At 46.2% G+C, this 22,961-nt stretch overlaps 1 protein-coding gene across 1 annotated transcript in view; it reads right to left on the bottom strand.

Annotated features, from left to right (window-relative positions):
- ZMIZ1 (zinc finger MIZ-type containing 1) overlaps positions 1-22,486 on the bottom strand; it is a 357,117-nt gene extending 334,631 nt beyond the window's left edge. Inside the window, exon 1 of the mRNA XM_082486190.1 lies at positions 22,234-22,486. The gene's annotated coding sequence lies outside the window, so the exon portion shown is untranslated. The remainder of the gene's footprint in view (positions 1-22,233) is intronic.
- Between the last annotated feature and the right edge of the window lie 475 nt (positions 22,487-22,961).

Raw genomic sequence — 22,961 nt, 5'->3', positions numbered from 1 at the left:
AGACTCAACCATATGACTTTGCAAATTACCATTCATTGAGAAGGTTTTGAGTAGATTCAGCCCAATTTCACACTCGGCACCACAAACGTACCCCGACGTTTTGCTCGGGATCTGTTTTTAAACCTTATCCCCAAGCAGAAAGCACTGAATTTATCCAGCCTTTTGAAAGCTGTCGTCAGGAGAGCCACCCAACCACTCCCACTCACGGCCGTTCCAGGCACACCACCACATCTCCAAATGGCCACACGGGACGGGACCCCCCCGGGTGCAGCAGGAACACCCCTGCCCATCCAGCACCCTGCCGCTAGCCCCCTTTCCTGCAGGGAGCACATCAACTTTCCCTCCGACAGAGCCTTAACTACTGTTTGTCTGCAGACTTGTAAAATACACTAAGAAACGCCTAATGAGACACCGATCTGGCATCCAAATGTTCTCCCTGACCCGCTCCCCCAGCAGCACAGGCATGGAGGTGCCATTTGTTTGCCGGCTCTCCAAGGACAGACGGACGGAAGGAAGGAAAGTGGGCGGGTGGGCGAGAGCCAGAGTCGGCGCAACACCAGCACGCGGCTGGCTTGCACATGTTTTCAGTCGCTCGCTACTAAGAAAATATATACCTATACACACACAAATACACACAATACTCTGACAGCCCAAAGGAAGACAGCAGGTTGCTAGGATAACATCACTTCCTTCGCACCAGGAGCTAATAAAATAAGTAAAAAACACAGCTCTCAAGAGAAAGACAGATATATGCTCGGCTTTCGAGACCCTACACAAAGGCAACCCTTCCCATTTCCAGGTAGCCCAACACCAGTACTTCCAGGGACCTCACGAATTACTTTTCTTACAGTAGCACCGTGAAACCAGCTCCTGCACACAAACGGGAGAAGTCCAGGCAAGAGACGGAAGATTGCATAATTAACCCCATTTTATTACTGGGACACGCAGGCGCTCAGAGTCTAAGCAATCTGTTCAAAGTTACTTGAGAAGTCTGGAAGGGAAGAATTAGCTGAATCAGACAACCGCAGCGCCGAGTTCAGTGACCCAAAGCCAAGCCTCCTGCCCTCTAACTGAACACTTAACTCTTGCCGCAGAGAGCCCCAACACGGAGACAGCAGACCCCGGCGGGTCGGTACGCCAGCTGCCACCCTGCCTGCTGCTGCCTGCAGGAGGTACCCATGCGGCTGGTTTTGTGCGGCTGCTTGTTGCAGCACTTGAAATAATATTTTTTTTATTTTATTTTTTAAAAAGTGTTTCTGAAAGTACTTTAAATACTTTAAAAACCTGAAATAGGTTCCAGACTGCAAATATTTACACACATTCTTAACTATATGTACAAGGAGTTCAACTAAGTTTAAAAAACCATTTTTAAGTCTAACCTTAACTATGTACATAAATATTTACAGGACCGTGACATTGGTTTCCCTCCCTTGTGCTCAGTACATCATCTGGCTCTTGAGTGGCTGGGGTCAGCGCAGCAAGCCTATTTCTCAGTTCCATGCGTTATCCCTAGCCTGGGCTGCCTGGCTTGCAAACAGAGGAGCAGCAACGTGGAAATCCAAAACCTAAGACCCCAAGCGGCTTTTAAGTGGTTAGCATTCTGCAAAAAAATTGTCGAAGAGCTAGACTGAAACTTGAATAACGGTACCTATTTTGAAATCTCACACTGACTAATTAGAGAAGGGTACTAAATGGATGCTGTAAACCCATTTTACCCTCTTCCTACAAAAACTTACATAGGAGTTACTTACACAGGAGTTAGCAACGAGGCAGCTCATGTGCCTCAGTGGTGATTTCCCTGGTGTGCACACAGATAAACCCTTGACCTCTGCAGGCAGGGGGGTTTAAATGAGTTTCAGGATTTAAAAAAAAAAAAAAAAACAAACAAACCAACAAAAACCCAAACACAAAAAACCCCAAAACAAGAAAAATAACAAACCACCAAACTAAAACTTTTTTAATAGCCTAATCTAAGTTTTATTCACAATGGTTGAAACTTGGAAAGATACAAAAGAAGTTTTGGGAACGTGAGCAGCAGCATTCCTTTCCCAGATCTCCAGAGTAGGGCACAGCACTTCGCTCCCAGGAAGCGGGGCTGAGCCTGCTCTTTGCCTTCCCCACCAACTCACAGAATACAGAGGGGAAAGAAGGGGGGGGGGGGGGGGGGGGAGAAAAAAAAAGAAAAAAAAAATTAGCTGTACACAGCTCAACTTTCCAGTGTTGAAACAAAGGCTCAGTCAGTCTGAACATCATACTTTCTAGCCTCTTCCTTCTTCAGCAGTCATAAGAAAATACTAAGTTAATGATGTTAATATGAACGTTACTTTTAGAGATTTGTTTACGCGTTTGATAGCACTTGTGTTTAGCTACTTTAACTATTTCCTCCCGTAGACCAGCTCATCTGCCAGTTTCCTCTGTTTGTGTAGAGCCTTTGATAGTGAAATAGAACAGAAAAAAATTAAACACTTTAAAGTGTATACATTCTGACTTTAAAACCACAAAGCCTGGCAGAGTGATTCATCAACAGTCAAAATCCCCCAAACAATTTTAATTTTCTCTTTAAAAGAACACTCAATATTTATTTTGTGCTTCAATATAAATAATGTCTTCCATAACTTTTTATTAATTTGTAATACACTGAAGTCTCACCATTAATTTCTTAAATCTGTACAGTTCTTGCAGCTATGATAATACAGCATCCCACAAAATTCTAGCCCAAATTTCCCTAACTTGACATTAATGGATGCAAACAGTCTCTTGCCTTGGATAAGGGTAGAGAAGGAAAAACAAATGTCTGTATACAAACAGATTTCAGTAACATGCTATGAGAGTTTAATATATTAATGAAAAAGATTTTAAACAATATAATTTCACTAAATTCAATCAGTGCTGCTCAACAGATACAGTTACAAATTACCACAATGAATATTAATGGAAGAGGCTTATGCTATGTAACTCTCAATATCTTGACACACAGGAAGATTTCAGTATGGTGATTTGTTCAGAATATAATTAAAAGTACCAATCACAAAAGGAAAAAGCAAAACCTCTGCTAAAAATGAATCTGTGCCCTTGATTTTTAGAAGTTGTCTATAACTTTAAAAACTTCCAAGAATTTGAAGATGTTTGGATGAGCTCACTTCACATTATTTGAAAATGTCAATTTTTCAGAAGTAGTATGCACTGCACTTAATGCAATTCAGGGACTGTTTATGGCGTTTTCAAGAATCAGTTGCTTCATAGAAATAAGCATTTTTCAAGAACTCAGTTTTTATATAAAAACAAAACTTTGACAGAAAACAAAGGCAAGTCAGGAGGATACTCACAATTTGTGTTCAACAGAGGTCTAAGAACAATTTTTAAGAAATTCAAAAAGGCAACTGGAGCCGTTAAAAGCTATATTACAATAGAGGTTGACAGTACAGAACATCTGCATACAAAGTTATCAGCTGTATTCCAATTTGAACACGATTTTCTTCATCAAAATCTTTATGCTGTGTTGTACCCCAAACTGCAATCTCTTCAAAATCTGTTCACAGGGACAGAGACAAAGCCCAGACCTGTATGTGCGTGTCAACTTCAGGTATTACAAATGTTTCAGGAGAGTACTTCATCGAGACTGAGTGTCCACAGTTAAACGCACTCAAATACTGGCCAGTTTAAGGTTCTCACTTGCTTTTATTCCATGATATTTTCTCCAAAAGCTGAAGATGACTATTTAAAGCACTTCTGTCCAACAGGTCTGTAGCACCTCATTCACTTAAGGCATGAAGAGAGAGAACATCCTTTAATAACTAACACGTGCCAAATAATCAGGGAGGACATTCAAGTCCGTAGGACCATAAGGCACCGCACAGATCCACCCCACCTACACCCACAAGCCACAGTGACTTATTCGACAACCCCCAAGGCGATATGGCCCCCGATGCGTCAGCTCCAGCCCCCACCCTCAGAGCAACAGAACACCACTAAAAACAGAGAGCGCAAAACACGGCACGCCAAGTCCTTTGGGAACAGGAGGAAAAATACTATAAAAATCAACAACCGGCATTGTGACAACACGCTTCCTTTAACAATAAGGGTTATTTGTATTATGGCAGTGCCCACGAGCTCCAGCCACCAACCAGGGCTCCCGCGGCGCCAGGCACCGCGTAACGTGCGAAAGGCACCGCTTCAGCGCAGCTCTTCCCGTGGCACTTCAGCCCCCAAAATGCAGATCTAAAGCTGCAAAAACCTGAGGCGGGACTGGGAGAGGCACGGAGCCAGAGGCTGCTGCCAGCTGGCCCCGGCAGAGGTCCCGGAAAGGAGCCGCCTGCCCCGCATGGGCACCGAGAGGAGGTGGCCCACCAGCCGCCAGCTCTCCACAGGAAGGGTGGGAAGAGCAGATGCTAGCGGGAATACTTCAGCGCGGCAAACAGGAGCCTTCCTTCCCCCCCTTCCAGGTTTTAGCCTTCGATTGTACTATGCGCTTTATAACAATACGTTGCGGCTTTTTCTGGCACAGATGGGTGTGCTGGAGGTATCCTCCAACCATAGGGGAGGATGGGCTCCAGGCTTAGTGCTACCTCCTGCCAGACTGCACAGTGAAAAGTTACCATGACTCGGTTTGACAGAAAAGGAAATAATCCATTTCAGCTGAAAAGCAGTTTGCATGAGAGGAAAAAAAAATTAAAAACAACCAACCAACCGAACAAAAAAAAAAAAAAAAACCAACCAAAAAAAACCCCAACATGTCCTGTAAGAGTGACATTAAGGCTTCCAGTCTGTGGAAACCAGAGTCACCTTCTGCAAATACTTCCAAGAGCCGCACAGTGGTGGGGGACTTTGTCCAAACTGGAGGAACTAACCAGTGGGACGTACCACAGCTGGTTTCAGTGACAGCTCACACACTGCCCTCACCACTCAGGGGGTTTGAGGGAGCTTTAAACCACTCACGTTCTCCAGTGATCCCAAACTACCCATCCCAACCCCAGGAGAACACTGGGCAGCACCAAAACAAGGATGCTCCCACACAGCCTGGCCAGGCACTGGGAGGCACAGGGCTGCTGGGGGACTGCTGGCTGTGGTGGGCAGCCCTGGTCCTGCCACGCTTCCCACACACCAAAGGTACAGCTGGAGACTGAGCGCTTCCAGCATCACCTCACTTCTCCAGGTCGTGTCGCTGGAGATGGCAGAGGCCTTCAGCCTCCCACGCTCATACATTTGATGAAGGGCTTTAGGCAGGAACCAGCTGGAGTCAGGCACAGGCACGGGTACGGTGCTGCAGAGCTAAGCTCTCTTTGAATGGTTGGTTCTTGTTTTCAGGACTCCTGACCAGTTCCAGGGGCTGTACCAACAGACAAGTGCTGCCCAACACTGAGAAGGTTACATGCAATTTATGTTTTAATTTAGTGAGAATCTTCCTGCCCCCAGCAACAGATGCTCTGGTACTCACAGGAAAACAAGTTTATGCAAATCAAAATACTGTGGTTTTAATCACTTGATCCAATCTATTTACGAGCTGGGTTTATTATTTTCTGCTAATTTTGAGGTTGTGGATCCATCTGACTTTCCTAGGTGGGAGTGCCACTTAAAGCACTCTTTTACCACCTCCGCGCAGCTCAGCTTCCCGGTCCTCTGCGGCTGCCCGCGCAGTGCCCGCAGGGCGATCTGCACGGCCACGCGAGGAAGCAGGCTGGGGAACTCGCCCGAGGGGCTGGGGGCGAGAAGGAAGAACCTACACAGAAATACAGAAGGGTTTTTTGTTTTTATCTTGTTCACCAGTCTGATTCATCATGCACCTGCACAAACATTGATGCTAACGCAGCGTAAGGGTGGGAAAAACAGGCAGCAGGGAACCATGAGGTTTAAGTAGTCCTGACAGTGCAAAACCACAGCCTGCGGATGGAAACAGGGACTGTCCGTCTTTCTCACAGACTAGCATGTTTATACTGGGCATCATGGTACGGATCCCACAGTATTAATGGTATTGTTTATGCCTGGCCAGGAGAAGTGAGTGAGGAAGAGATGCTGCCCCACACTCAAGCTACTACCCATGGTGCGATGATGGCCCCTTGCTCCCACATCACATTGCCTTCCCCAGTGCCCACCGACCCTGTGCCAGTGACACGGCCAGCGCCACCTCCAAGACACATCACTTCTCCCTGCCTTCCACAAGAAGGGACAAACGGCACAGATGGGGACCCGGCGCACCCACACACCTCCTCCTCTGCAACTCCTGGTGGCAGAGGGGATGGGCACGAGGGCAGGACCGTGGCCACACTGGGGACACAGTCAAAGCCCCACGCTGCTAGCAGCAAAGCTCGAGCAATTGCCTGTATGCCAGCTTATTTTCTAAAAATCACCATGGCATCAGCCAATGAATGGTACCATTCAGTAATGTCAGTACTAAATCAAGTGAGACTTGGATAGACAAAAATGCACACGAACATGTCTTTGAACACATTATGTACGTTACATAAATATCATAAAAACAGAGAAAAATAACTTCTCGGACACTTGTCAACCTCAGAAGAATATTCTATAGAAAGGAAAAAAAAAACCAAACAAAACATGTTCCTGGAAAATCAGGCTGGTGTACTGGTGTGAGGTGTGTGCAAATGCTCGCTGTTGTTTGGGGGACCTGCAAGGCGGCTGGAGAGCCCAGAGGAAGTGTCCCAGCCTGAAGCCTGTTGAGCTGAACCTGAGGTGGCCCTCCCACCAGCACCTGTCATGGATACAGAGACCATGCAGTCACGCAAACAGGGGTACCAACTGTAGCTAGTTCAGCTGAAAATGAGCATCAACAAGAAAACAAACAAACAAAGAACACCACAAATAAATAGCCACATAAAAGAAAACCTAAAAGATCCCCAAAAAACAAAAGCCTTTTCTCAGTCAGTGACCTGATCCCTGCTGCCCAGTGCAGGGTGGGTGGGTGTGTAAATTGGCACCCATAATTATCGCATATTTAAATGATTCTCTTTAAAGGACCATTTCTTGGGAATGTTTTATTTGTATGATTTAAGTAAACAGTTTAAAGTACCAGAGGAAGACAAATGCAATCTAAACACAAGCATAGTCTGTGATTCTGTGATACAGCAAAACTGAAAGCATCTCCTCAGCTCCTTGGAAATACCCAAGTACAGCTTTTACAGTGGGGATGGGACACCACTGCCCAGCATACTTCACTGACACCACACCTACAGTAGCAGAACAACACTGGAACAGGTCGTCCAGAGAACTTGTGGCTGCCCCATCCCTGGAAGTGTTCAAGGCCAGGCTGGATGGGGCTTTGAGCAACCTGGTCTGGTGGGAGGTGTCCCTGCCCAGGGCAGGGGGGCTGGAACTAGATTACCTTTAAGGTCCCTTCCAACTCAAACCATTCTAAGACGTGACAGTGCTTGTTACCGCTCCTGGTGTATACAAGACCACTGCGTTTTGAACCTGTGTGCAGCCTCGCACCTCGGCCAGCCACCCAGCTCCCCGCGGCTGCAGCTACCCTGCCCACTGCAATCCCAACCACCACACACCTGTGAGCAACTTTCCTCCTGTCACAGACAAACTGAAAGCCTACGAATCCAAACAGGTAGTCTTCCAAGAGGGCATATTACATCTATGAATGTCTGCCAACTGCAGTACCTTTCCGGAGCGCGGCATTGGTCTCAAAATCACCTGCCTAAGGAAAGTGGCAGTAACTACTGGTCACCAAAACTTCTAACCCTTTAATTTATCAAGATTAAAGCTAATTAACCAAAAACCAAGGGATTAAAGTAGAATTATATGTAAAAAGGACTTCAACATTTTAAAACATTTTGTCATGTTACGCTTTTAGCTATAATTACAAAATGGGCAATGCGTCTGACACTTATTTTTTAGCGTTCAAAAAATATTTCAGTTGCTAGCCCTTTGCCATCTGTTTCCTATCATTATTTCATTAAAATTGTTTTCATTTCTCTCACAGTAGAAGAGTAAGATTGTTTTCTGGGTGACTAGATTGTTATGTCCTTGACTTAAACAGCGTCATTCTGGCTTTTTTTTTTTTTTTTTAATTTATTCTTTAAAGAGGCATATGCACCTCCTTCCAACTCCCCCCAGCAAGGGCTAACAAAGCAAGCTAGTTTAAAACCAGCCAAATACACTCCCTTCTCTCCACCTGTCAAGAACACTTCTCCAAAGTCTCTGAGAAAACTAAATAAAATAACTCATCAGCTACAAAAAGCGTGGGGATTTTCCTCTCTGGAAAGAGAAAGCTTGCGCTTGAATACACCTTGGACGAAAACCAAGGTCCAGCGTCCACTACGTGGCTTCCACCACGCAAAACACCACCCCCAGTCAAAATACAGGAGCTCAACGGCTTACACCACCGTGACCACCCGTGCGGGGGCAAAGTCGCCCACAGACGAGGAAGAGGTGGTTTCTGAGCAGTTATGGGGAGCGAGCGCCATAATTCTTACCTGGAAAATGCTGTTTGCAGCTGCTCGCCGATTTGTCAGCACGCACGCTGCTCTCGCCTCATGATTTATGATGCTCTCTCCAGCACTGAGACTTCTATTACTGTCCTCGCTTATTGCCTGCAGCTGTCATTCTCACCAACAATTCTACAGTTGTTTGTAGGTGAGGTATCAAAGGTATTTAGCGCGCACCTAGAGATGTAATTTTAATCAAACCTACTCGCAGGCAGTATTTAAATGTTAGAACAACTGCACAGAGTGCAGCAATTAATGTGGACTTGACCAACCAAAATTATGACAGCCAGAAACGTTTACTCGTAAGTGCCTCAACAGGATGGATGTCCAACAGGCCTGTGAACACCTGCTGATTTGTAAATGAAGATAAAAATAGTACCCATAGATCACAAAGCCTTCCGACAGGTATTTGAATGCACAATAAATATATTAACACAAATTCAGCAATTTCACTTTCTATGGCCAAAATGTTGAGAAGGTGGTAAATCCAGCTACACCTTTCTCACCACATATCTTTCCCAGCCAGCTTTCCCCCCCCCCTTAGACCAGTCAGGTTTTCCAGCATCTCCTTAGAAAAAAAAAAAAAAAAAAAAAAAAAAGTCTGCTGAATCTGCCCATTTTAGAATAACAGCAGTGGAGGGTGAAGCAGATTTTACATTCAAAACTGCCACTTTTAAAAGATCTCAGTATGCTTTATAGACATTAAGTATTTGCAAATGAAGAAGTTCTGACCCACTGCAGTCCCCTACTTAACTTTCTGGGGAGCCACAAGATGCTCGATGATTTGAAAACCAGAAGAGCGGTGTTACTAAGCGCAACTGGCAGGGGGGTTGGACTAGATGATCTCCAGAGGTCCCTTCCAACCCTATGATTCTATGATTCTAACTACCAATTGCACCACCCTGCTTTGACAGCGCATGGCAAAGAGCCTCTGGGTGTGAACTGGACCTACCACCCTCAAACATGGCACAGAAGTGCAACAGAAAGTAAAAAAAGGAGTCCTGGAGCTAAGCCTAACACTACTTTCATGTGTACTCTAAAGCTCCAACTCCTTAAGTCAACTGATTATAACAGCATCTCTGTTTATTTAATGAGTTTCTAGTGCTCGTGATTCAGGATGAAACTTGAAAATATGAACCCTAAACAAGCCCCAAAAGGTAGACTTCGCAAAAGAACGCAAGTTTATTATTATTTAAAATTATTCCACAGGTCTGGCTTCTGGTGGCTGAATATTTTAAGGCTGGCAATTTTAAATTAGTCTAGTAAGTACTCTAAGCAACAAAACCCACTTTCTGTATTGTAAGTTCTTTTCTTCAACACCATCCACACTGCATAGGTTGAAAATGGCACTTGAGGCAAAAAAAAAATCCAATTGTGAATTTACAATGAAAAGGTAACCTGAAGGCCATCACTGTCATAGTCAAGCTTTATTTACAGCTGAACGACAGTGTCAAAATACAAACTACAAATTAAACTCATAACTCAGAGAAAAACACATGCTACGTTTTACTCTATTGTGATAAAGTACCAAAAGTACCAAAGAACCTCTGGTGTTTGGAAGTTGTTAATACTTGCAATGTACACAGGTATTGATTGATCCTATTAGCTCTCCATGTTCCAGTCCCTTCAACGAAGATGATGGGGGTCACATTGAGAGAAGTACGCAGAAGTGAGCAGTCGCTAAATGTGAGCCATGTTAAACCATTAGTTGGTGTGCAACAGCCTGCTTTCAGGTTAAGAAACAAAAACCTACTTTTAAATAGAACACTAACAGGAGCAAATTTAAGACTCCAAGACTATATGACCTTCAAAGTATTCTGAGGATGTATTTCAATCATTTAAATCCACAACATATCGTTTGCCTTCCCATAACATTTATTAGGAAAATAAATCTGAATTGGTCATTTACACTTCATTAGGAAAAAAAAAAATTCACCATGCAAAAGCTGAATTCACCTATGTATTTATATTTTCTAAATTATTTTACTCTACCCCCGGAGTCCCCTTCTTATATGTAACTGCAGAATGTATTTGGGTAGAAGTAACATATCTATAGAAAGTACAGGCAGTACGTGCTTTACATATGTTTGATCATAGAGAAAACATTTTCAGTTTAACTAAGTCACTCCCCTCCTCTGCTGTGAAAGGTCCGTCCAAATGGAAAAGCTGGATCCAACTACCTGGCATTCAACCGAGATTCCTCACTTCACTCACTCAGAAATGGGGGAATTAAAAAAAGACAAACCACCACACAACAAAACAAGCAAAAACCTCCATAACCACCACACACAAAAAACCCATACAACCAAAAATTTAAAACTTCCTCCATCAATCATTATCCTGTTTTTCTTAACACTGGACAAGCGAATATTTTACTGGCAAGAGGGGGTAAAAAAAAAAAAAAAAGTCTCCCCCCCCCCAAACCTAACACAGCTGAGAAGATATTTAAACTATAATTGCTCTTAGATTCAAACACAGATTCACATCCTATCCTCAGATGCCTCTTTAGGATGGGACCACTCATGCGTATATGCATGGTTCTTCACTGACAAACAACCTGACTCCTCTACTTGTGCAACTTGCATTACTCACAGGAAAGCTTTGGCAGAGGCAGGCCAACATATGTTAATTACTGGGTTGCATTATAATAGGTCTAACATCTTGTTTCCCATCCAGGGTTTTAATATAAATGGAAACAACAGTCTCTTTGGATACAAAAGTATGTATTTTTGTATGTCAGGCTAAAAATATTCTACGTTAAAAACACAAATAGATCAACTGCCAGAGAATTCCTGCTTTTTCAGTGTTTCTTTTGGAGGTTTTATCCTTATTAAACAAAGAAGCCGGGCAATCTTTACGGGAGGTTAGCGTATGTGCATTCATCTTTCATTTTCCTACAAATTACCCTTAAGTCAGGTGTAGTAGCGAAAGGGGAGCTTGACTCCCCAATCTTTTGTTTCTTCTATAAACAGTTTAACAGGTAAAGTTGGCTACCAGTTTCTACAGCAAAATACAGCTTAAATTCATGAACACCGAGGAGCACAAATAGAGCAAAGATATACTTAAAATTATATTTTCCATATTACAGGAGATATGTACTGTGTTTCTTCATTTTATGATTTAATACACTGGGATATTGCTCGGACAAGATGCTGGCAACATTACAAGTATTTTTGATCTACATTTCTCTTTCTCAATAAAGAGGCATTGAGGGCCATAGCCGCAATTTCAAACAAAGGACTAAGACTCTACGCTGACATGCTGTTTCTTTCTGAGCGACCAAATTCAAAGTTTTAAGTCTGAATTTCAAATCATACGACTCTACAAAACATTAGAAGTTTTGCTGCGATTTTCAAAACGCTAATATTCTAAAAACAGGCACTGGTACAAGACTTTCTTTCAGGAAAGGTTTGGCAAAAAGTTCATGCATTGAGAATAAATAATTTATACGTGCATTTAGGATGCAAACCCTTTTAGGATATAGCAAAAACGCTGGTTTGGTATTTTTATTTTTTAAAGTGATTAAACAAATTCGACAACACAACTATCACGCAACGGCGACCAGAAACCCGCTAGGCATCCTCCTCCCATCCTCCCCCGCCCGAGAGCCCCGGCCGGGTGCGATGCTGGTCCCCGCTCCCAAGGCTGAGCGCCAGCCACCAGGCGCCAGTGAGGAAGGGACAGATGGTGGCCAATAAGGAAACCATCACGCTGCCTCGGTCACCATGGCAGAGCCCGGGCGCCGCACAACCGCGGCCTGACTATCGACTACTTTACTCCTCATTTCAGCTCGTTAATATGTTTACCTGTGTATGTCTAGTGCTCCCAGCTATAGTGCAAATAGACGCGAGCGCTGTATCAGGTGTACCAGCCCAGTGTCGCATGGGGCTCGCCAGGACCCACGGCAGCCGAGGGCAGCGCTGACGCCAGATATCCAGAGGTTACAGACCAGGGCACTGAACCCAGTGCGCTAACCACCCCTCGGCGGGAGCCGGCGGACTCTGGGTTAGCTAGGAGGGAACACCCAAACTCCTCCAAATGCGTGCTCCACATATCTATTAGTTAACAAGAGAAGTTTCAACAGATGAATCCTAAACTTCATGTATTTTTTTGTATCTACTTGGAGACAAAACAACCTCGATATTTTGCTCAAGATGAGCACAGTCCTGAATTTAAGGTGTCCATCTGCTTCCCCCCAGCCAATTCCTCAAACCCTCCAGCAGGGACCTCCTTCTCCTCCTCCTCCTCCTCTCCCCTGCAGACCCCACACCTCCCCAGCACCTGCCAACCATTTACTTCACAAAGAACAACCTGCCACAAACACAGGTAGAATAAAAATGACTGCCATTATTTTCAGAACCCATTTTAATCCAAAAAAGGGTCCAAACCACTCACCATCCACAGCTCTGCAAAGCCTTTGTGGAAAGGACCACCGCTTCGCCCAAGCCTGTGCGGCGTCAAGCACCCGTCGGGTCTGTGCCTCAGGGGGGATTTTCTGGTCTCCACCTCAGGGAGGAGACGGACTCTCTGGTCTCCCAACTTGCCCTGCTCCAGTCAGGGCCACCACCAGCAGTGCCCATCACTCCCTGCTGCATGGGGGAGGGGAGGACACGGCAATTTCATGCAAATGTTTTAAAATATTTTATCTTGTGTCCTGCTGCCGATTCCTTCTGAAGTATAAACAAGGTCTGGACGGCCTTCCCTTCATTTGTAATTCGTACCAGAGGATCACTTGGTATGCACAGTTTGGTCTTGAAGGTAAGCGCTTACAGCACCCAGAAAAGCCCAAGTATGACATCTTTCACGCGTAAGCTCCGTCTTTGTTACACACCAGGATTAAGTATTTGTTACTAACAAACAGGTTCCCCAGATTCATTCTGCATTCTGTCGCTTGCTGGTCACCAACAGCTGCTGTCAGTTTAACTCGTCCTTCGGTAAAGAATAACAAGGCCAACTGAAACTCCCCCGTTACACATAAATAAGCGGGTGCCCGCTGCAGAGCTGGGACTTTGTTTATCTGGGTTTTGAAGCCCTTCTGGGCATCCACCTTCCCACGCATCTCCTGTCCAGAGCTCCCAGCTTCTCCTTCCAGTCCCACCCCGCGGCAGCCGGGAGGGTGACAGCCAGGGGCTTCCCCCGAGGGGTGCCCGCAGCAGCCCGCATTGCTGCGGCAGAGGCGGGTTCGGAGCCGGCGCCACAGCCCCAGCAAAGCCGAGGGCAGGCGACTGGGAAAGGACACGCCACCAGCCCGCCTGCGCCGTCAAAAAGCTGCGGGAAGAAGACGCGAGCCCAAATGTTTTAACTCGCAAGGCTGCTTTAACCAAGTCTCAGAAAGACCCGCCAGTGACCCAAAATAACTTCGCCTTACATAATGCTGTTATGATTTTAATGTGCGAGATGTCAAGAGTTTTACAGTGCCAAAAGCCAAAGCTATGCATTCAGCTGGAAAGCCAATAGGCTCCCATGTCTAATGGTATCAAACTCCAGCTGGACTGCAACCCAATACTTTTTAAAAAACAGCGATGTAAATTTTGGGAGAAATCTCATACTTGAGAGGAGGACAGGAAAAGACAGAAGCCTAGTTCCCTGAAACGAACTTCTTAAAGGAGGGCTGATAGCTGCTTTAAGTCTCATCAGGTGAGACATATCAGAATAGATCTCTCAGAAGCAAGAAAGGGACTTGTGAATGGGCTGAAGCCAAACACTAGTTTGTAGAGAAACAGCCTTGCGATTTCAACACATGTTGAGTTCACATTTTCAGTCCCAGTATTGCTACCCACATTTCCACACGTGCAACTCAGCATCCTGATTCTCTGTGACACAGAGAGAGCACCCACATCTCGGTGGCAAGGTGGGACATCATGGTTTTGTACGGCACCCGAAGGACGGCATACCAAACACGCAGACAGTCAGGGTCTCAAGAGCATTTGTAGGACGACAGTTCACTGGCATGGAGTCTTTTTAGAACAAGCATTATAGTCTTTAGAAAAAGAATGTTTAACCCAATGTATAGTGTATCAACCTGTGCTAAGTGGAGGAGGGAAGAAAAGCTGTCTTTGAAAAGGCTTGGGGGAAGCATCGGGCTGCTGTAAGGGAGGCCAACATAAGCTGTATACCAGCTGTAAACAAGTTAACTTCTGTGATCCCACTGCCGGGAAAAGGGCTATAAGAGCATTAAACAAACACAGAATTTACAAGAAGGACACCGAGAGATTGGGTAGACTGCCTGACAACCACATCATTCTTCTTCCCCCCTGCAAACCTGAGGGATAATAAAACCTTCTCCCTTTCGTATATAGATAGATATATAAACAAACTGCTCTTCCGAGAATTCAATGTCAACAAAGTCTCTAAAACTGCTTTTTAAAGCTTCTCTCCTGACTTTTTTTTTTTGGGGGGGGGGGGGGGAGAAGATAACCAAATGGATCTTCCGTTGACCTACGAATACATTGTAGTTTTAAAATGAAAGAGTGACAGTGCTTGTTTTCAAACTACACTAACCTGCAGGAACTTGCATTTTTGCGATGTATTTTAACCAGGAACATTATCAAAGAAAATTTTCCTATTGATAAGGCTTTTTTGTCATTCGCAACAGCCAAAATCTTAGAGATATGCGCAATGCTGAGGAAGACTAAGGTTTATGTTAAAGCAATGATATGTAAGGTATTTCTTATTTTCAAGCCATCTATGGGGCTTCCAGCTACATGAACAGAAGCACTGGGACTGCAAGACGGCCGGCTGGCAAGTTTCTCTTCCTTCCTTGAGAAAGTGGCTCCAGCTGGAGGGGTGGGGGTCCTGCCACTGAAGACATGAGCCTTTCCTCACTGTCACTCAACTCTTTTGTGGTGGGAGTTTTTCCCTCCCCATCACACTCTCACACCTCTAAAATAACCAAAGGCAGATGGTGGTAACCTTTGAGCCAGAGGATGCACATCTACCAGGTAGGTATTGGGCAATAACCCAGACCATGCCCAAGAGAAGGGCGCAGGGGAAGGGTCTGAGCTTCAGGGATATGCTGAAAATAAGTTTTAAGAAGCCTTACGAACTTAAGATGATTTCTACCTTTGGTGAGATAGAAATCATGACCAGACTGGGGAACCCCCTCCTCCCCTTCTGAGCATCAGTGTGGCACCAGGCAATTTCCAGGGAAGTCCAGTTTCAAACCCTCTCACGCGCCAGGTGCCCAGCAGTAAGCCAGCCCCGGCACTGCCCTGCACTGCTGCCCTCATCCCACGATGTCCTTATTTACACAGTAAGCCCGTATTCCACCAGTTCATCCATTTTTGGAATGGGTCTTCAAAAACAAGAGAGGAAGAGAAACCTGCACTTCAGAATTTACTGATGGAGATACAGGAGGTGTGTATTTCAGGGCAGCCTAAAAGGCTCCGCTGTTCTCAGAGGGAATCAGGAATACAGCCAAGAAACAGGCAGATATTCATCAAGGGAACTGTTTTTGCTACTAAATGGCCAATTGAAGCCCCTACTATTCTGTCATATATCTATGTCACTGCAGCCCCAATAAATAAACCCTTTTGATTAGTTATGAGACTATCTAGAAATCTCCAAGAGACGGATACCATTCGCTTTGCCAGCTGGTCAGTCATCACAGCTCTGCAGCCTCAAAGGAATAAGAAAAAAAAACAAACAAACAAACAAAAAAAACACAAACAAAGACAACACAAACTTGTTGTCAATGTATTTCCTTTTCTCTTACTCCTCGAGTGCATATGTTTCTACCTAATCAGCAAAGATGACAAACGATTTTTACAGGTACAAAGAGCTGCAACATGAGCGGGGCAGAGTTTATCCACATTTGTACATTAGATCAACCAGTTAGTATTCTCTAGTTAACGTTGTCCTGACCAGATTGCCTTCTAAAATAAGTCACCAGAAGAGTTTACCGGTTACCAGACAGACTTTAGAACATCAGAACAAGAAAGATTTGAAGATGACCAAACGAAGACAACAAACAACCTCCATGCTGGTTTTGCATGACGCTATCAGGCGCACGAAGTCTGTGGCTTTCATTCTCACGCTAGCTTTCACGACACATACGTATTATCTATAGGTTAGAGTCGTTCGCATTTCCAAAGCCAGACCCACAGCAGTGCCGCTTTTCTCTGGTTAAAAAAAAAAAAAAAAAAAAAAAAAAAAAAAAAAAAAAGGAAAAAAAGGCTTACAGCAACCACAGCCTCTTGGCACTCACAGCCAATACTGGCCACCAAGAAGCTGGAATATGGCTCTACAGGGAGAGGGTAACAACACTACCTATGGATCAGGCAGCCAGAGGCTCGCCTGGGCAGGTTTCATAGGACTGGAGAAGAATGTGTTAACATGAGGACGCTGGTTTTATAAATCAGCTCTCCACCATCCCCTGACATATACAGCAGAAAAAAAAATAATCAAATAACAATAAGCAGTAGGGCAATCCAAATCCACAGGTTTATGACATTTCCACAGGTTTGTAGCGTCGTGCATATTAATGGATCTTGAGCAACTTCGTTTCCTCCCTCCCCCCTGTGCTGAGCCCATAGCCTTCCTGCTTCGCTTTGGGAATCAGTTCAAAGCTGCTCTGTGGAGTCAAAACAAATGCTGGATTACCAACCGAGGGATACGCTTCCCACACTTATCTTAATGGAATGTTAACATGATAGCTTGAATGCGCCTACCTCAATATTAATACACTAGACAAAATACAAAACAGCTCAATTTATTGAATTATCTATGGGGAGAACAGAAGTCTCTTTTCAAGCTTAGATATTTCATTAGATCCTAAACCTCATTTTAAAAAAAGCATCAACCATCATCCCCTCTCTGTTTGAGTTTGGCTGTTCCAGGATTCGATACAGGAGTACAAATTACTTCTATCCACTGCTACAGGTCTAAAAAGTCTGAGCAACTGAAAGAAACTATAGGTGGCCTGGACCAAACGTCACCTATCTGGGCCTTCAAGAGCAGGTTCTTATTTAAGAATGAGTCATCCCCTGTGGAGTAACTTAATTTCTGTTGACTCTTATGGGAGAAATCGGATGGAAAGTGATTTTGTCTGCCTTAGAACAACTTACTTTCTTCTACTAGACACATAATGCCCACGCAAGTTTGCCCTGCTCCTTAAAGGAAGGGATAGTGGAACTGCACTGAAGCCACCAAACCTCACCTTTGCAGGCAATGTAAACTTCAGTGTATCTTAACCTATTAGAACCAAAAATAACACGTAACAAGTGTAAGACCATCTCCTACTCTCATAATACACTACTGCCTCCAACAGTCAGGCTGTGGAGATCCATTACAACCCATTGCCTGGGCATTTCTCTTGCAGCCTTTATCACCTTTAAAATATTCTAACCTTAACCAAGCTGAATGCTAATGAACACCTGAAACCCAATGGAAACAAAGAAATTGAGAATCGCTACATAAGAAGTTTTTGCTTTTAGAAAGAGAAATGGGGGAAAAGTTATCAATATGACAAAGCAACGCTTAAATTTACAAACCTTTTGTTTTTAAGCCAAAGACACCATTTTAACACAGAGATGATTCCTAATACCACTGACGGCCTCAACTTAGCAGCAGCAGAAAAGCCTGCATACACCTAAATTCAGTGAAGGGAAAACATGCAGCATCTGAGCAGGAGGTATATCAGTGCCCATCAGCGGTGGTCTCAATCGATGCACTGTTCACTGCTCTTTCCCATAAAACACGTCTAAACAGAAAAAGAGGGCTCATGTTCCTCGTCCCACAACAGTCAGTTGACAAGAACAAGCATAAACCAACTCTAAACTCTACAGCAATATTCTTGCCACTTTGCTGTAATACAGGATAGGATTTCACAAAAATTGGTCTAACTAGGAGTGAACAAATCAGCCAATTGCACAGTGGTCAAATTTGTTACCACAGGCATTAACTGCAGTCCTACTTACTTATGAGAAACAGGCTTCCCAGGTAAAGCCGTAACAACCCCGGGTCACCCCTTCCACAGCGTCTGATCACCCACGTTGTCACCGCAGCACGGCAGGCACCACCAGCTCCCAGCCAGCCGCTACACCCATTCCTCATGGTCACGTTATCTTCTGCGCGACTGGGAAAAGGCTGGATCCCCATTGTCCCGAAGCCTATCAACAACACTGTGGAAGGCAGAAGGCATTCCAGCTTTGTTTCCTTTCTGGGATCTATTTTTTTTTTTTCCTTTTCAGGAGAGAAACCAGGCTTCCCAGCCTGCTAGTACAAACATCAAGTTGCTAAAAAGCAGCCAACATTGTCTCCAACTATAGTATCAGTGATGTAACTGCCATCCGTGAGGGTTTGTTTTTGGGGGTTGTTTGTTGTTGGGGTTTTTTTGTTGACACAAAACCTTTGGAGCCTATAAAAGTGGAAGAGATTTGGGGTAAAGGGCAAGCAACTCCCAAGGAAAGTTATGAATGGAAATACACTACAAAGCCTCCTCTCCTTTCCAGCCCTCGTAACCGCTACTGATCAGGACAAATCTTTCAGATTATGCAGAAACTGATCTATTATCTTTTGTGGGTTTCTTAAAATAATCTAAAAACAAAATTGTATGCTGCATTAAGATCACAGTTCTATTTCATCTCGGGCAGCACAAAACACTCTCTGTATATATACACAGCAACTGACTTCTTTCCTGAAACAAAGTTTTCATTGATCCTTTGCCACAGACTCAATTATTGTTTCTAATCATGATCAACGTTTATTTAAGGTACTGTGGACCATAAACAATGTAAACAATAAAAGCATCTGTCCATGTTGACATGAGTGTCATTGGCAGGTTAGATACCTATAATCAACTGGTCCTGAGGGTGTTCTTTTTAAATTCTGAAGCCCAAAGTAAACTTAAATTACAATTTACAGAATGCATCGGCCACCTTTTAACATAGTGTTATCTTGAGTAGATAAAAATCACAAACTCTGAATGAAATCCCAGGGAAATTTTCATTGTTTTAAAGCATAATCCTAAAGACACTTTTTTTTTTTAAGTGTGGGAGATTCTGCAAATTTCCTGGTCCTCCTCATACCCATAGGGAAAAACAGTCTTGTAATTTGGCGATTATTAGATACATATGTAAAAAAGTAGAAATCAAGACACTTTAAGATGACATTTAAAAAGTAAAGATAAAAAAAAGAAAGGTCTTTGACTGTGGGATATTTAGAGCATTTCAAGTCATGTTTTCCATGGCCTCATTTTAAAAATAAAGCAGCCTTTTCTCTCTCTCCCCCCCACCCCACCCCAAACTCCGAGGAAAACAGTCACCAAATGCACTCAACTGGCCTCAAAGTCACACGTGCTCCATTGCAGATCTTGCTTTCAATGTGTCTTTTGTTTGACGGCTGGTGTTTCAACATCCTCAACTTGAGCAGAAAAAGGTCAGAGCGAGTCTTCTGGCACTCGTGGACCTGCACCAGGCGCCGCCAAGAGAAGATTGATGCCATAGAACGTTTCCCCCAGCCGAGAGGAGGAAGTAGAGGTTTGAATCTGAGACCAGCTATGCTTGTTAGAAGGATCCTTATTCTCCCAAAGACCGTCAGTGGTGTTTAGTTTTGCTATATTGCTCTGTGAAACTTTTCTGCTGGTGCTGGTAATACTTTTGAGTTGAGTTCTGCCACTGTGACACATTGCCGCCCCAACATCACGACCTGAGCAGGTTCCCACCAGTAAGGGGTTTCAGCCGTACATCCCGGCGTAGGGCTCGCTCTTTCCTCTCCCCTCCTGGTTTTGCTTCACCTCTGGGTTACCCCTGGTGCCCTTACGCCTGCCGCCGCTGCTGCCGCCTTCACCCCCCTGCCCGGGCCGGAGAGGCCGGACCATTAGCCTTCCCGCGCACAAGGAGGCCGAGGCCCAGATCGCAGCTAGAGAAGCAGCCGGGAGCTGTTGCTAAAGATTCCTTAAAAGCTTTGGCACTTCACGGCAGTTGGAACTACTCAACCAGAGCTGGGAGCCAAAGCTTCGCCACAGCATTAATGGGCTTTTGCCCTTTTAAATTTTATAAGCCTGTCGCCTTTCTGATGCGCGCAGTTTTATTCAGGGTCCTAAATGGCCATTTCATATTTAAAAGAAAGCTTGCATAGGTAGCACCCTAAAACTACCCCAGGTCATTCATCTCCCCCCCGCTCTCCTACTGTCTCTTAGGAAACCTTTGATAGAGCATTTGTTCAGGCTGCCAAGTTAAATCCTCTCCTCTCATGTCAATGCATTGAAAAAAGCAGCCGGAACCCCCGCTCCGCTCCGGCCTGCTGAAGTAAATGGAGAAAACCAATTCCTCTGGCACCACGGAGCCATTAAGCCTCTCGCAGATTATTAACTGAAGCACAAAAATATACACGGCGCAGGACCGGCCGGCGATGCGGAGCTATTCCTCAAGTTCGCCCCGGTCGGAGCGAGCCCAGCCGCCCCTGCGGCCCTTCGAGCAGCCGCCCGAACAGTGCAGCGGGACCCCCAACGGCCCCCAAAAACAAAAGCCGCTGCGCCGCGACGCGGGGTCAGGGCTCCACCGCCGGGCACGTTCCACCTCCCGTAAATACGGTAACGGCGGCGGGCGGGGGGGGGACGGGGACACGGGACACCCGAGGAGACGCCTCCCCGCTCCGGCGCCCCTCATCGCAGCCTCCAAGGCAGCACCGAAATTAAACTTTACACGTGCAAAACAAAGTTTACAGTCTAAAAACCCGGTTATAGTAACAACTTCCTCCCCATGCCTTCGGCTGCCCCCCCTCCTTCCCCGCTACCGAGCCAGCCCTGAGCGCTATCCCGAGCCGGGGGGGGCGGAGGGGGGGGAATATAAAAGCATGGCTGGATGGCTCCTATTTTTATGTTTACATTCCTGAAGTGTCTTTTAACTGACTGCCATTCCCCCCTTCTCCCCGCGAGCAGCTCCGCCGCCCGCCCCTGCAACCGCTTCCCCCGCTCCCCTCGCACAAAGGCGGCGGGCGGCGACCGGGCCACCCCCCCGCCCCGGCCCTCTGCCCCCGCGCCCCCTCCCCTCCGCCCCGGCGGCTTCCTGGACAGATGCACCGGGGAGAGAGAGAGAGGGAGGGAGGCAGGAGGGAGGCAGGGGGGAGAGAGAGGGAGGGAGGGAAGGAGGGAGGGAAGGCGGGGGGCTGCTCCTTCCTCCTGCCTGGCCAGAGAGGCCCCGGTCCCAACTGGCTCTCAAACCCCAGACACAAGGAATTTACACCCAGGCAAGCTTCCCGGAGCCAGCAGAACGGGCGCAAGCTCCCCCACGCGTCTCCACAAGCCCAACACGCGCGGCCCGGCCCCGCACGACCCGAGCCGAGCCGCGGCCGCAGCCCCGCCACCGGCCCCGGGCTCCAGCCCGCCCGCCCCGGCCGGGGGTAGCCGCCGCCACCGCGGCCCCCGCAACCCCCCTTTGTTTTTACGGCGGCTCCGACGCCCCGGCCCCGCTACAAGTTGGAGCCGGGCCGGGTCCCCCCGCGGCCCCGCCGCCGGCCCGGGAAGGGCATTTCCCGGGGAGAGCCGCCTCCCCGCCGCCGGGCCCGGCTCCGCGGCTGCCCGCCCGCCCGCCCGCCCTCGCCCCGCTCCCCCAGCCTGCCCCTTTAAGAAGTCTCCGCGCATTTTCTCCCCTCGCAGAATAAATATTTTCTTTAACTATTATTATTATTTTATTTTACACACACCTCCCCCCCCCCCCCCGTACACCTATTTCCCCCAGCGTGGCCGCTCCATTGTCTCCGCTCCGCCGAGCCGCAGCCCCTGCCCGGCCGCCGGCGGGGACCCGCGAGCGGGGAGCGCAGACAGACAGACAGACGCGAAACTTACCCACGGAAGGCACACAGCAGCCCGGCAGCGGCGAGGCGGCGAGGAAGGCGGCAGGCAAAAATCCTCTCTCTCCCCAACTGATTTGCAGCTCTACTCGCGTATTTTTAAATATATATTTTTTTTTCTCCCCTCTTTTAATTCCCCCCCCCTTCTTCCTTCTCCCCCCGGCTTGCTGGCCTTTTTTTTTTTTTTTTCTTTCTTTCTCTCCCCCCCTCCCCTTTCCCCCCCCCCCTTTGCCCACAGACAGTGAAAAGGAGCTCAATGTTAGTGGGTGAGTAAGTGAATCAACTAGCAGAGAGCACAGCAAGTTGAAGTGTCAAATTACATTGGCTATTCTATTACCAAAGGGCCATGCTTTGTGGCTGCTGGCAAAATCTGTCCCAGATTCCTATCTGAAAGGGAGCTGCCTCCTACAGGGATGTTCTTTCCCTTCGCCCTCTCCCTTTCCCTCTCCCACCAGCAACTTTCCCTACATACACACACCCCCAAAAATAAAATAAAATAAAAAATTTTAAAAAAATCGCACAAAGTTAAAAAATCTTAGATACGAGTTAAAACACAAATATTGCCTTACGGTGTGTTTTAAGGCGGGGATTCTCGCCTGAGTCCTCCTGCACACCAGGCACTCAGACACCCTGCCACTCGGGAAACTGAAAGCGGGAGCGGATCTATCCCTCCCTTCCCTATTTTTGTAGTATCAAACAGGGGAAAACCACCCTCTGGCCCCG

This window comes from Vanellus vanellus, assembly GCF_965231255.1.
Source record: "Vanellus vanellus genome assembly, chromosome: 7".
Taxonomy (NCBI): Eukaryota; Metazoa; Chordata; class Aves; order Charadriiformes; family Charadriidae; genus Vanellus; species Vanellus vanellus.
This window is presented reverse-complemented; position numbering and strand designations above follow the sequence as displayed.